Source organism: Cherax quadricarinatus, chromosome 4 (genome assembly GCF_038502225.1).
Source record: "Cherax quadricarinatus isolate ZL_2023a chromosome 4, ASM3850222v1, whole genome shotgun sequence".
Taxonomy (NCBI): domain Eukaryota; kingdom Metazoa; phylum Arthropoda; class Malacostraca; order Decapoda; family Parastacidae; genus Cherax; species Cherax quadricarinatus.
Genome location: NC_091295.1, coordinates 74,394,922 through 74,407,454, shown reverse-complemented (window position 1 = coordinate 74,407,454; position 12,533 = coordinate 74,394,922). Strand labels below are relative to the sequence as shown.

Here is a 12,533-nt window from a genome sequence, read left to right as displayed (position 1 = left end):
TTTGATATTCATGGTTCACTTTGTTTTTCACAGACCCATTCACTGATATGCCCACTCTCAAATATCTAAATATATCAACTTCCACCCTACTCCCTCCCTCCAAGATGATATTCAATCAATCACTGCCTAAACTTTATTACCCTTGTCACCTTGCTCTTTTCTATATTCACTTTTAATTTTTTTTTTTTACATGCACACCCAAATTTTTCCAATTTATCTTTAGATTTCTCCCTAAATAACTGCATTATCAGCAAGGTACTACGACATTAACTCCCACTTTATATCAGATCCAATATCTTTCATAAGAACATAAGAAAGGAGGAACACTGCAGCAGTCCTGTTGGCCCATACTAGGCAAGTCCTTTACAATCCTTCCCACTAACAAAATATTTGTCCAACCCAGTTTTCAATGCTACGCAAGTCTCACTCAAATCCAACCCCTCTCACTCGTGTATTTATCTAACCAAAATTTGAAACTACCCAACGTTTTAGCTTCAATAACCCTACTAGGTAGACTGTTCCACTCATCAACTACCCTATTTCCAAACCAATACGTACTTTCCTATATCCTTTCGAAGTCTAAACTTATCCAACTGGAATCCATTATTGCGGGTTCTCTCTTGAAGGGATATCTGCAAAACCTTATTTATATCCCCTTTGTTAATACCCATCTTCCACTTGTACACTTCGATCATGTCTCCCCTCATTCTTCGTCTTACAAGTGAATGTAGTTTAAGAGTCTTCAACCGTTCTTCGTATAGAAGATTTCTAATGCTATGTATTAATTTGGTCATTCTACGCTGGATGTTTTCTAGCAAATTTATATCCATTCTGTAACATGGAGACCAGAACTGAGCTGCGTATTCTAGGTGAGACCTTACTAATGATGTATAAAGTTGTAAAATAACCGCTGAACTTCTATTGCTCACACTTCTAGATATAAATCCCAGTAATCTGTTTGCTTTGTTATGTACGCTTAGGCACTGCTGTCTTGGTTTAAGGTTACTGCTTACCATAACCCCCAAATCCTTTTCACAATCTGTATGGCTAAATTCTATGTTATTTAACTGATAAGTACTAGGGTTATGGACACTCCTGAGCTTCAGAACCTTGCATTTATCTACACTGAACTGCATCTAACACTTTTCTGACCAGGAATTGAGTTTGTCTAAATCCTCCTGAGGTTCCCTGACATCTAAGTTTGTCAATTATCCTATCTATCTGTGTCATCAGTGAATTTGCTCATACCACTAGTAATTCCCTCATCAAGGTCATCGATATATATTATAAACAACAAGGGGCCCAAGACTGATCCCTGTGGAATGCCACTTGTTACAGATCCCCACTCGGATTTAACCCCGTTTAAGCATACTCTCTGCTTCCTATTAGTGAGGCATGACTCGATCCATGACAACACTTTTCCCCCAATGCCATGAGCTGCCACTTTCTTTAACCCTTTCAGGGTTTCGGCCGTACTAGTACAGCTTACACACCAGGGTCCATGACGTAAATTCTAGCGCCTTCAAATCTAGTGAGAGAAAGCTGGTAGGCCTACATATGAAAGAATGGGTCTATGTGGTCAGTGTGCGCAGTATAAAAAAAAAATCCTGCAGCACACGGTGCGTAATGAGAAAAAAAAAATCTTTGACCGTGTTTTTGGATTAAAACAGCGACTTTGCACTGTATTTTTGTATGGTCAATCCCACACTTTTTTTTCCAACATCCTAGAATTCACTTTTCACAATCCCTTTTATAAATATGTTGAACAACTATGATGACATCATGTATCTCTGTTAAAGTCTTACTTACGATGGAAAATAGTCCCCCTTCCTCCTCCATACTTAAACTTGAGCCTCAATTTCTGCATAAAATTTCTTAACTGCTGTTAGCAACCCACCTCCTATTCCATATATTTGTAACGTCTGCCATAAAACTTCCTTATCCACCCTATGATATGCCTTTTCTAAATTCATAAATGCAGCAAACAGCTCTTGTCTCTTATCTAAGTAATGCTCACTTATATGCTTTAATGTAAACACTTGGTTGACACTTCCTCTACCTTTCCTAAATCCTCCCTGCTCCACTGCAATCCTACTTTCTGTCTTACCCCTAACCCCTTCAATAATAATTCTATCGTAAATTTTACACAGTATATTCAGCAGGCTTATTGCCCTATAATTCTTACATTCTCACTTGTCCTCATTTCCCTTATACAAGGGAATTATGTATGCTTTCTGTCAATCTTCTGTTACCTTGCCTTCTGTCATGCATGCACTGAACAATCACTCCCACACCATCTCCAAACTATATCACTTATTTATGTTTTCTATTATGAACATGAGTTTTCATGTAATGCATATATCAAGTGAAAAAGTAATCAGTGAAGATAGGCACTGATGTATCAGAAGCAACCAATAAAGTATCTAAATTTATTACTGTATTGTGTGAAAAATTAATAAATTGGTAAACAAACTAGTTACATTGAACAAGACTAAAGGCCTATTATGAATAACTATAGAATGTTAAAATATTTAGGAGTAAATTCCCAGTGTTTAAACCATTCCTCTTCATTAAAGGAAAAACTAATTTAAGGGTTTTAAACATTATACCAGATAAGTAGTTTACAATGAAAGAAAAGAAAAGCCAGTGAATCAATACTTTCTATAGTTTAACAATCCTGTTAAAATGAGAGACTATAATTCTTTAACAGTCATTTGGAAATAAGAGAATGTAATGCTACAAAGGCATAAAATAAGTTATCCATCATGTCTGTGATAAAGATGCACATTAAGTTGGGAAGAAAAGCTAAGAAAAGGCAAATCAATACAATGTACAAGATGCAGAAGGTGAGAAACTAAATGTTACATCAACAAATAAATACCCTTGACTTTAAGATCAGATGAGAACTGTGATTTACCCACAGCATTAAAGGCATGGCATGAGTAGCTTCCACTGTGCTCTGCATTCACATCTAGCAACACAAGGTTTGAGACCTTGGATCCAACATTGCTTATCATGAAGCTTGAAGATGTTACAAGAGGAATATTATCCTTGTACCACTGGATATTGAGAGGTTCATCCCCCTTGTTTACTATACAGGATGCCTGGATGAGTTCTCCAGCCATCACCTCATGAGGGAAGTTGAATGGTAGAATTTTTGGCTCCACTGAAGAGAGACACAGTGAAGGAATTTTATATGTGAAGGTGGATATCTCGTTATTGTGATACAATGTTTGATGACAATTCACTAAATGTTCCAAGATATAACATAAGGGAATAATAGACCAAACTATCAAAGCTACTTAACAATGTAAAAATTTTACCATATATTTTTTTATCCATCTATATAAAAATTTCAACATACAAAGAGCAAACCAATAACTGCAGTAATATTATGCCCAGTATCCACACATTAAATGAAAGGAACAACCTGCAACCATCTTCACTGTTTGGTGGGTTATTGAAAGAGATGAAGTGTTTTCTGCTATGGCTGGAGATATTTTATTAGTAATGTATAGACCATGAATGGCAGAGGACTGTGGCAACCCTACTGCCTACTAGACATAAGACCTACATACCCTGAAATAAAAGGAAAATATTGAGCTAGGAGTCCATTTTCTCTTTCTTCATCCCATTAAAGGAAGGCCAAGTGCTTTCCTACTCCATGTAGTTTGAAAAGGCAATGATCATGATAATAATGATTGAACCAAGAATGAATAATTTTGCTCAAATCCTAGAAAAGAAAATGGAAGGAGGAATCTTAATTTTACTTAAATAAGAAAAATAATTGTCAGCAATAAAAGCACTAAATTTAAAACATATGGTGATAATAACAAAATATAAACAAAGACATGTATGCAGAGTTCAAGACACTTATTGTAAAAACTTTTCACTTCAAGTGGTTTACTCAATCTATGTCTTGAAATATGAATAAGTGTCTTTTCCATAACAGAGGCACTGTTTACTGATCTACACAAGTAGCCATGCTTACCATATTTTGCTGCTAATAAGACGCGGCTTATAAGACTTGTTTTAAATTCAATGGCTCAACATCAAACATAACTGGGAGAGCTACAGCCCACCCCCACACCCCAAACTTATAGCTCCCATCACTGACCTTCAGTTTATAGGACGCAAGGTGGTTTTTGGAGACATTTTATGAAAAAAAAATATGCGTCTAATAAGCCGTGAAATAAGGTAAATGCTAACAGGATTTTAATGTACAATAAGTATATCATACTATTTTTATTAATTTCATACCCTTAACATTCAATGCAGCAGAAAATCCAGCATTTCCAACTGGATTTGAGGCACTACATGTGTAGTTGCCTCTGTGTTCTGCATCCACACTTCTTAACAGAAGAATAGATAACTTTGAATCCATATTATTAATGATGAAGTTATGGGAGGATTGGAGTGGCAGATGATCCTTGTACCACTGAATTGTAATTGGATCATCTCCACGACTCACAGCACATGACACCTGGATCAATTCTCCAGCCTCAACCTCCACAGGGAAAGCAAACGGAAGAATTTTCGGCTCCACTGATGAGGAACAGAATTACTAAGCCAGCATAAGTTTTAATCTTCTATGTATTAAAAATATATGACCAGTGTAAAGGGCACAAAATTATTACATAATAAATGATAAAGGCCTAGCAAATTATATCTTTTTCAAAAAAAAAAAAAAAAAAAATAAAAAAGCAATTGCAACTTGTATAATTACTACCAATTCAGAGTCATGTACTTATATATCAGTTATATCTCTGTGACTCTGATGGGTTAGTATTATACCCCTTAAAGAATATCTTATCATTTCACATACACTTTTTAAATTACACCAAAGTGGTTGGGCCACTTACCTTTTATATCCTACCTCTCCCCCCCCTCCCACCCTTTTCCAATATTTCCATCCTTACCCATCCTTCTTCCTTACCCATCTTACCAAAGCTCTGGTCATCATCATCAGAAGAAGAACTTTAAATAGCAAACAGTACTTGGTACTCATGTTCAACTGAGCAGCTGGCATGGTTAATGGGCTGAAAATATCAATTGTTGGTGTAAACAGAATTACACCCAATTTAAGAGTTATGAAGTACCCAGAAATCATCACTGTCACCCCACACTTTTGACTCAATCTTTATAAAGACTTCATTCAATAAAATCAAAGCCATGAATTTAACAAATCATTCATTAATACAAATAAAACATCAGCAGCTATCTTAACTACAATTGTAGTTAAGATAGCTTAAACTACCACTAACCCTGAAACTAAGAAATTTAATGCAACATGTAAAAAAAAATAAAATCAGACTAATAATCAAAATAAAAGCATCAGTTGACTGTTCAGTCCTTAATTAGTCGAAGAGCAATAATACTATACTCATCAAACACTCGGTGGTCACTATTAGGCACACTCGTCTAATACTGGGTAGGGCCTTCCTTTTGCCCCCAGAACAGCCTAAATTTTTCATTGCATGGGCTCAACATGGTGCTGGAAACAATCCTTAGAGATTCTGGTTCATGCTGAAATGATAAAATTGGCTGCACATTCATGCTGCAAATTTCTCATTCCACCACATCCCAAAAGTTTATGCCCAATTCTCACCCTACCATCTGCATGTCACAGCAGATATCACAATTTGTCAGACAAGGCAGCATTTTTCCAGTCCTCCGCTGTCAAGTTTTGGTGAGCCTGTGCCTGCTGTAGCCTCAGATTCTTGATCTTAGCTGACAAAAAGGTATAGGTACCATCTGACTTACGACCGAGCTTGGTTCCAGCCAACAGGTCGTAAGTCGAAATGGACGTAAGTCGAACCTTACTACTGAATATCAACATCACATTTTTGTAATGACTTCATTTTATTGTTTTATTTTGGTATATCATTTTTTACTTTACTTTTTATGCTGTTAGTACTGTATTTTATACTGTAAGGTTTAGGATAAACACTGTGTACAACACAAACAGTTGTTTATTTCCCAGAAATTTGGCATACAAAACACGGTCGTAAGTCGAGTGGTCGTATGTCGAGCACGTCATAAGTCAGATGGTAGGTGTAACCTGGTGTGGTGGTCTGCTGCTGTAACCCATCCACTTCAGGGTTCGACATCTTATGCATTCAGAGATGCTCTTCTGTATACTACTGTTGTAACAGTTATTTGGTTTACTGTTGACTTCCTGTCAGCTTGAACCAGTCTGGCCATTCTCATCTGACCTCTCTCATTAACAAGGAATTTTTGCCCACAAAGCTGCCACTCACTGGCTGTTTTGCGTTTTTTACACCATTTTCCATAATCTCTAGTTGTTCATGAAAATTCTAAGAGATCAGCATTTTTGTTTCTGAGATACTCAGAGCACCCTGTCTGGCCCCAACAAACATTCTGCAGTCAAAGTCACTTAGATCACATTTCTTTCCCATGCTGATGTCCGGTTTCAACAACAACTGAACCTCTTGATCATGGCTGCATGCTTTTAAGCACTGAGGTGCTGCCTCATGATTGGCTGATTAGATATTTGCATTAACAACCAGGTGTACAAGGGTACCTATTAAAGTGCCTACTAAGTGTACATATGAACTGATACATTTTATCCATCAAATACTGCCATTAAGAAATGTAATATACAAACTTATACAGTGGACCGCCGGCTTACGAACAGCTCCCAACTCGAACAATTATGTAAGTGTATTTTTGTAAGTGCTTCTGTAAGTGTATTTTTGGGGGTCTGAAACGGACTAATCTAATTTACAATATTTCTTATGGGAGCAAATTCGTTCAGTAACGGCACCCGAACAGCCTTCTGGAACAAATTAATATCATAAGTCGGGGGCCCACTGTATTATGGAAAGATTTTACAGTAGGCCATCAGTTAACACAGCAGTTACATTCCTGAAAATGGTGCATAATAAAAAACTGTGTAAAGGAAACTGAAGAATATATAGGAAAAATAGGGATACATTCCTTGAACCCCTCAAAAAAAAAAAAAAAAATCAACCTAAATTTTTTTAGGTCTCAAAACTAAAAAAAAAAAAAAAAAAAAAAAAAAAAAAAAAAAAAAAAAAAAAAAAAAAAAAAAAAAAAAAAAAAAACAGTGATAATAATGTAACTGTAGGTTGATGATGAAGTGATGTGCATCAAAGATCCTGCATCCATATTTCTGCTAGCAGATGGAAGTACCTTATTTTTCAGTTGCCCCACTTGCTGCAACTGTACAGGGGTCATAAAGGAGGGTTTTTTTTTTTTTTTTTTTAGTGTGGTTTTGGTGGTGGGGTTGGGTGTACATGGAAGGGGTTACACAAAAGAGGTTAGAGCAGTTGGGGTGAGGGGAAGATGTCAGTGTGGGATGGGAGACTGGGAGGGTGGGAACTGGAGGACAGCTAGCATGGAAGGTGGAGATCAAATAGTGGAGGGGATGGGACAGGAGCTGGTGATGTAGGGTATTAGAGAGGTTTTGGAGATATGGAGGCTGGAAGCAACAAGGCAGCATGATGGTGATGATATGGCCTGGTGTGGGTGATGTGTGAATGGTGTGTGGAAGTGGGACTGTGTGGTCTTAGAGCTGTCAGAGTGTGGTGGTGGTGCAGTTTAATATTGACAAATGCAAAGTTCTAAATGTTGGACAGTTAAATAACCATGCCACATATAAACTAAATAATGTAGATCTTAATACTACCGACTGCAAAAAAGATTTAGGAGTTCTGGTTAGCAGTAACCTAAAACCAAGACAACAGTGCATTAGTGTTCGCAATAAAGCTAACAGAATTCTTGGCTTCATATCTAGAAACATAAATAATATAAGTCCTCAGGTTGTTCTTCAATTCTATATATCCTTGGTTAGGCCTCATTTAGACTATGCTGCTCAGTTCTGGTCACCGTATTACAGAATGGATATAAATGCTCTGGAAAACGTACCAAGGAGGATGACAAAGATGATCCCATGTATCAGAAATCTTCCCTATGAGGATAGACTCAGGGCCCTGAATCTGCACTCTCTCAAAAGGCGTAGAATTAGGGGGGATATGATCGAGGTGTATAAATGGAAAACAGGAATAAATAAAGGGGATGTAAATAGTGTGCTGAAAATTTCCAGCCAAGACAGGACTCGCAGCAATGGTTTCAAGTTGGAAAAATTCAGATTCAGGAAGGATATAGGAAAGTACTGGTTTGGTAATAGAGTTGTGGAGGAGTGGAACAAGCGCCCGAGTACAGTTATTGAGGCTAAAACGTTGTGTAGTTTTAAAAATAGGTTAGATAAATACATGAGTGGGTGTGGGTGGGTGTAAGTTGGACATTACTAGCTAGTGCTGCTGGGTCTGGTACAGTGCTCCATCCTTGAGTGGGGATGACCACACTGGGTGGGCCATTGGAATAATCCGTTGGGGGGGGGGGATGGACCTGCTCCGCATGAGTCAGTAGGCCTGCTGCAGTGTTCCTTCTTTCTTATGTTCTTAAAGGTGTGGGTGCAGGTGTAGATGATGGGTGGCTACATGACCAAGTGTGTAGACGGCATGTTAAGATGGAAAGTTGTGTAAGGCGTGGTCACGAGGAAATGGCGTGGGTGAGGGTGTAGGGCTGGGCAAGGTGTGGCCTTTAGGTAGTGGGGCAGTGTTGCCAAACAAGAATGGTGTAGGTGTAGGTATGTGACTGTGAGGTGCTGGTTGCTGGCTGGGAGGTGCTGGATATCCGGCAGGGAATGAGTGGAGGCATGTGGCCAAAGTATGTATTAGATGTGTACAAACAGAGCATTGAGGTGAAGGAGGTTGTACACAAAGTAGGTTGTACACATAAAGACAATGGACTTGCTTTCAGGGAAGAGAGTGAGTGTTATAAACTAAAGAGAGGTAGGTTAGGGTAAGTATCTGACAACATATTGGAGGATAGTTTGGATGCTCATAATGTGAAGCATTAGGTAGTGATTCGATTGAAGCGGGTCTGGGTTTTATCTGATTTAAAAATGTAGTTTGAGTGTCTCAGGCTGTTTTGGTTACACATTAAATGCTGTGCAGGAAAATTAGGACAGCATTGTTTGGAATGAGATGTAAAGAGTCTGAGTAGAGCAAAATTTAGCTATGTCGGTTTTACAAAAGTGAGAAGTGATGCAAGAGAGGGCTGCCTATTTTGGTGAAATAAGAATTAAAGAGAGTGGTGTAAAAGGGGGTACAAAAGTGCTAAAGTGTACAAGTGGACTGATAATTTTATCCATCAAATTCTGCATTAAAATGAATAAAAATTATAGGAGTGGATTAACAGTTACGAAAGCTCAACTTTCAGTAAAATTTATGTAAGGAGAGTTATTTAAATAGTGGTAAGTGTATTGGGAAGCTGGAAGGAATATTTTGAGATTGTTAATGGAGAAGATGTGAAGCGCACGAACAGCTGTATGGACAGGAAATTTAATATCATTAAGTGAGGAAGGCCATTTGTAGTGTAGGGAAGTTACAGTGAGGCATCAGTTAACACAAGGGGCAGTTACATTCCGGGAAAATGGGATAAAAAAAATGTTAAAGCAAGATGGGGATATATTGGAAATGGGATACAATTCTTAATCAAAAAAAAATAATAACCTACGATTGGCCAAGAGCATAATAATTAACTGTAGTTGATATGAAGTGAGTGCATAAAAGATCAGTCCCAATTTCTGAGGATAAGTCTGTTGATTTGTGCACTGTACAGTGTATCATAGAGTTATAATTAAGAATTAGAGTAGGGGGAATGGTACAGGATGAACAAGGGAGGCTTTAGGAAGAAGGTAGGGAGTGGGAGGGGGGAACTGAGGAGTGCATGGAAGTGAGATAAATATGAAAGATGGACAGTAGTTGATGTAGGGTAAAGAGGTTTTGGAGATATGGAGCTGGAAGAAAAGGCAGTATGACGGGGTGGATAGGGGTGTGGCAGATGTTGAAGGTGTGTGGTGTGGGAGGTGGTTTCTTAGAGCTGTGAGAGTTTGTTGCAGAATAGTGAAAGCAAAGTTTAAATGTTGGAAGTTAAATAACATCCACATATAAAAATAAGTAGATCAAAGGATGCTGATTAGGGTTTGTTTAAAAATATTTAAGAAAAGGGGTTGTAATAAAGCTAACAGAATCTTGGCTTCGTATTAGAAACATAAATAATATACAGTCCTCAGAGTTGTTTTCAATTCTATTCCTTTGCCTCATTGACTGTGCTCTAGTTCTGAGAGTTCAAAATTTGGTATAAATGTTGGTAGAGCGTAAAAGGGAGAGAATAAAGGTGATCAGGAAGAAATGTTATGAGGATAGACTAGGTGATGAATCGCATCTGAATACAGAATTGGAGGGGATATGGGTAATAAAACAAAAAGTACGAAATTTGGTGGAAAATTGACGAAATTATGCTCTCGCGAATTTTGATGTGTCAGCGATATTTACGAATCGGCGATTTTGCCGACTTTGACTCCCATTTTAGGCCAATTACATTATTCCAATCAACCAAATTCTTAGCTATTTCACTAGTATTACTTCTATTCTATCGATTGAGCACAAGAAATCGCCAAGTCAACTGTTTCAACTACAAAATAAAGTGATCGGAAATTGTTAATTTGGCCAATTTAACACAAAGTTCAAAATATTCCAATTTCAAAATAGGGTCCAGAATGAACAATGTAGGCATTCCTGGCACTAAACTAACATTTCCTCTGTTCATTAGTTATGTTTTGAGGCTTTACAAATAAATTCCATTTTGATTTTTTATTCACATAATGAATTTTTATTCACACCAAAAAATAGAAGATTTACTGTTATGCAATACTGTAATAATTGTATAAATATCATCACCATATTTGTAAATGTATATTAGACCCACCAGCTGACGTGTATTAGACGTGTGAGGTCGTTTGTTTACTCTTGAATATCGGCAAAAATTTAACATTTCTGCTACTTTGAGCTCAGTTTCAAGCCATTTCCAGTGCTAAAACCAATCAAAATCATCTCTATTTCTGTAATATGTCTTCCATTCTATCAAATGAGACCAAGAAATCACAAATACAACTATAAAAAACATACGAAAAGACACTGCAAAGTTGCTGTTTTAATCGAAAAATCATGATTTCATTTTTTTTCTCTCATTATACACAGTGTGCTGCAGGATCTGTTTTATGTGGTGCACACATACCACATAGATGTATTCTCTCATATCTAGGCCCAAATGTACCACTCACAGTTTATCAGAGTGAGCTGAGCTCATGGCGTAGATCTACGGTTTGGACCCTGAACGTAAAGCCGTAGATCTACGGGACGGACCCTGAAAGGGTTAAGTGCCTCCTGGTATTAGACAATGCTCCTGGTCATCCTTCAGACTTGGCAGAGCGACTTTCTGGGGACATGAGCTTCATTAACCCTTTGAGGGTTGAAAGGCCCTCTCCGAAACTCGTTCTCAGGGTCGGCCAAATTTAAAAAAAAAAAATTATTTTCTCTTATGAAAAGATAGAGAATCTTTTGCCGATCATAAGGACACCAAAAGTTTGAAATTTGATGGAAAACTTACGGAATTATGCTCTCACAAAGTTAGCGGTCTCGGCGATGTTTACGCATCGGCGATTTTGCCCACTTTGAGCCCCATTTTCGGCCAATTCCACTGTACTAGTCGACAAAAAACATGAATATTTCGCTAGAACTCCATTTTTTCTATCGAATGGGTGCAAGAAACCACCCATTTATGAAATTCAACTATCCAGTACAGTGGTCAGAATTTAGCAATTTTGCCAATTTCACACAAATTTCAAAATAGGGTCCAGAATAAACAAGAAAGACATTCCTGGCACTAAAATGACATTTCCTCTAGTCATTAGTCACGTCTCAAGGCCCCTCTTATATTCTTTTGCTTTCCACTTTGAATTTTTATTCTCACAAAAAATTATAAGATTTACTGTTATGCAGACTACTGCATTAGTGTAAAAAATGGTATAAATATTATTGGTGCACTTGTGAAAGAATATTAGACTCACCAGTTGACGTGTATTGCACGCTTGGCACGATTTGTTTACTTTTGAAATTTGGTAAAAATCGAACATTTCTGCTACTTTGAGCTCAATTTCAAGGCACCTTTCATTGTAAAACCAGTCAAAATCATCTCAATTTCTGTAATATGTCTTCCATTCTATAAAATGAGACCAAGAAAACTAGAATACAACAATAAATACCATACGAAAATACAGTGCAAAGTCGCTGTTTTATTCCAAAAAAATGGTCAAAGCTTTTTTTTTTCTCATTATGCACTGTGTGCTGCAGGATTTTTTTTTAGACTGTGCACACTAACCACATAGACCCATCCTTTCATATGAAGGCCTACCAGCTTTCTCCCACTGGATTTGAGGGCGCTAGAATTTAGGCGTACTAGTATGTCAAAAACCCTGGGTCGTAAGCCGTACTATGAATGTCTGCCTTGTTTATTCTGGACCTTATTTTGAAATTGGCATCTTATGAAATTTATGTGAAATTGGACAAATTGTGAATTTCTGACCACTTTATTGGGTAGTTGAAATTGGTGAATGGGCAATTTCTTGTACTCGGTCAAAA

At 37.5% G+C, this 12,533-nt stretch overlaps 1 protein-coding gene across 1 annotated transcript in view; it reads right to left on the bottom strand.

Annotated features, from left to right (window-relative positions):
- Dscam1 (Down syndrome cell adhesion molecule 1) overlaps window positions 1–12,533 on the bottom strand; it is a gene marked incomplete in the record, with an annotated part of 1,133,347 nt that overhangs the window by 580,413 nt on the left and 540,401 nt on the right.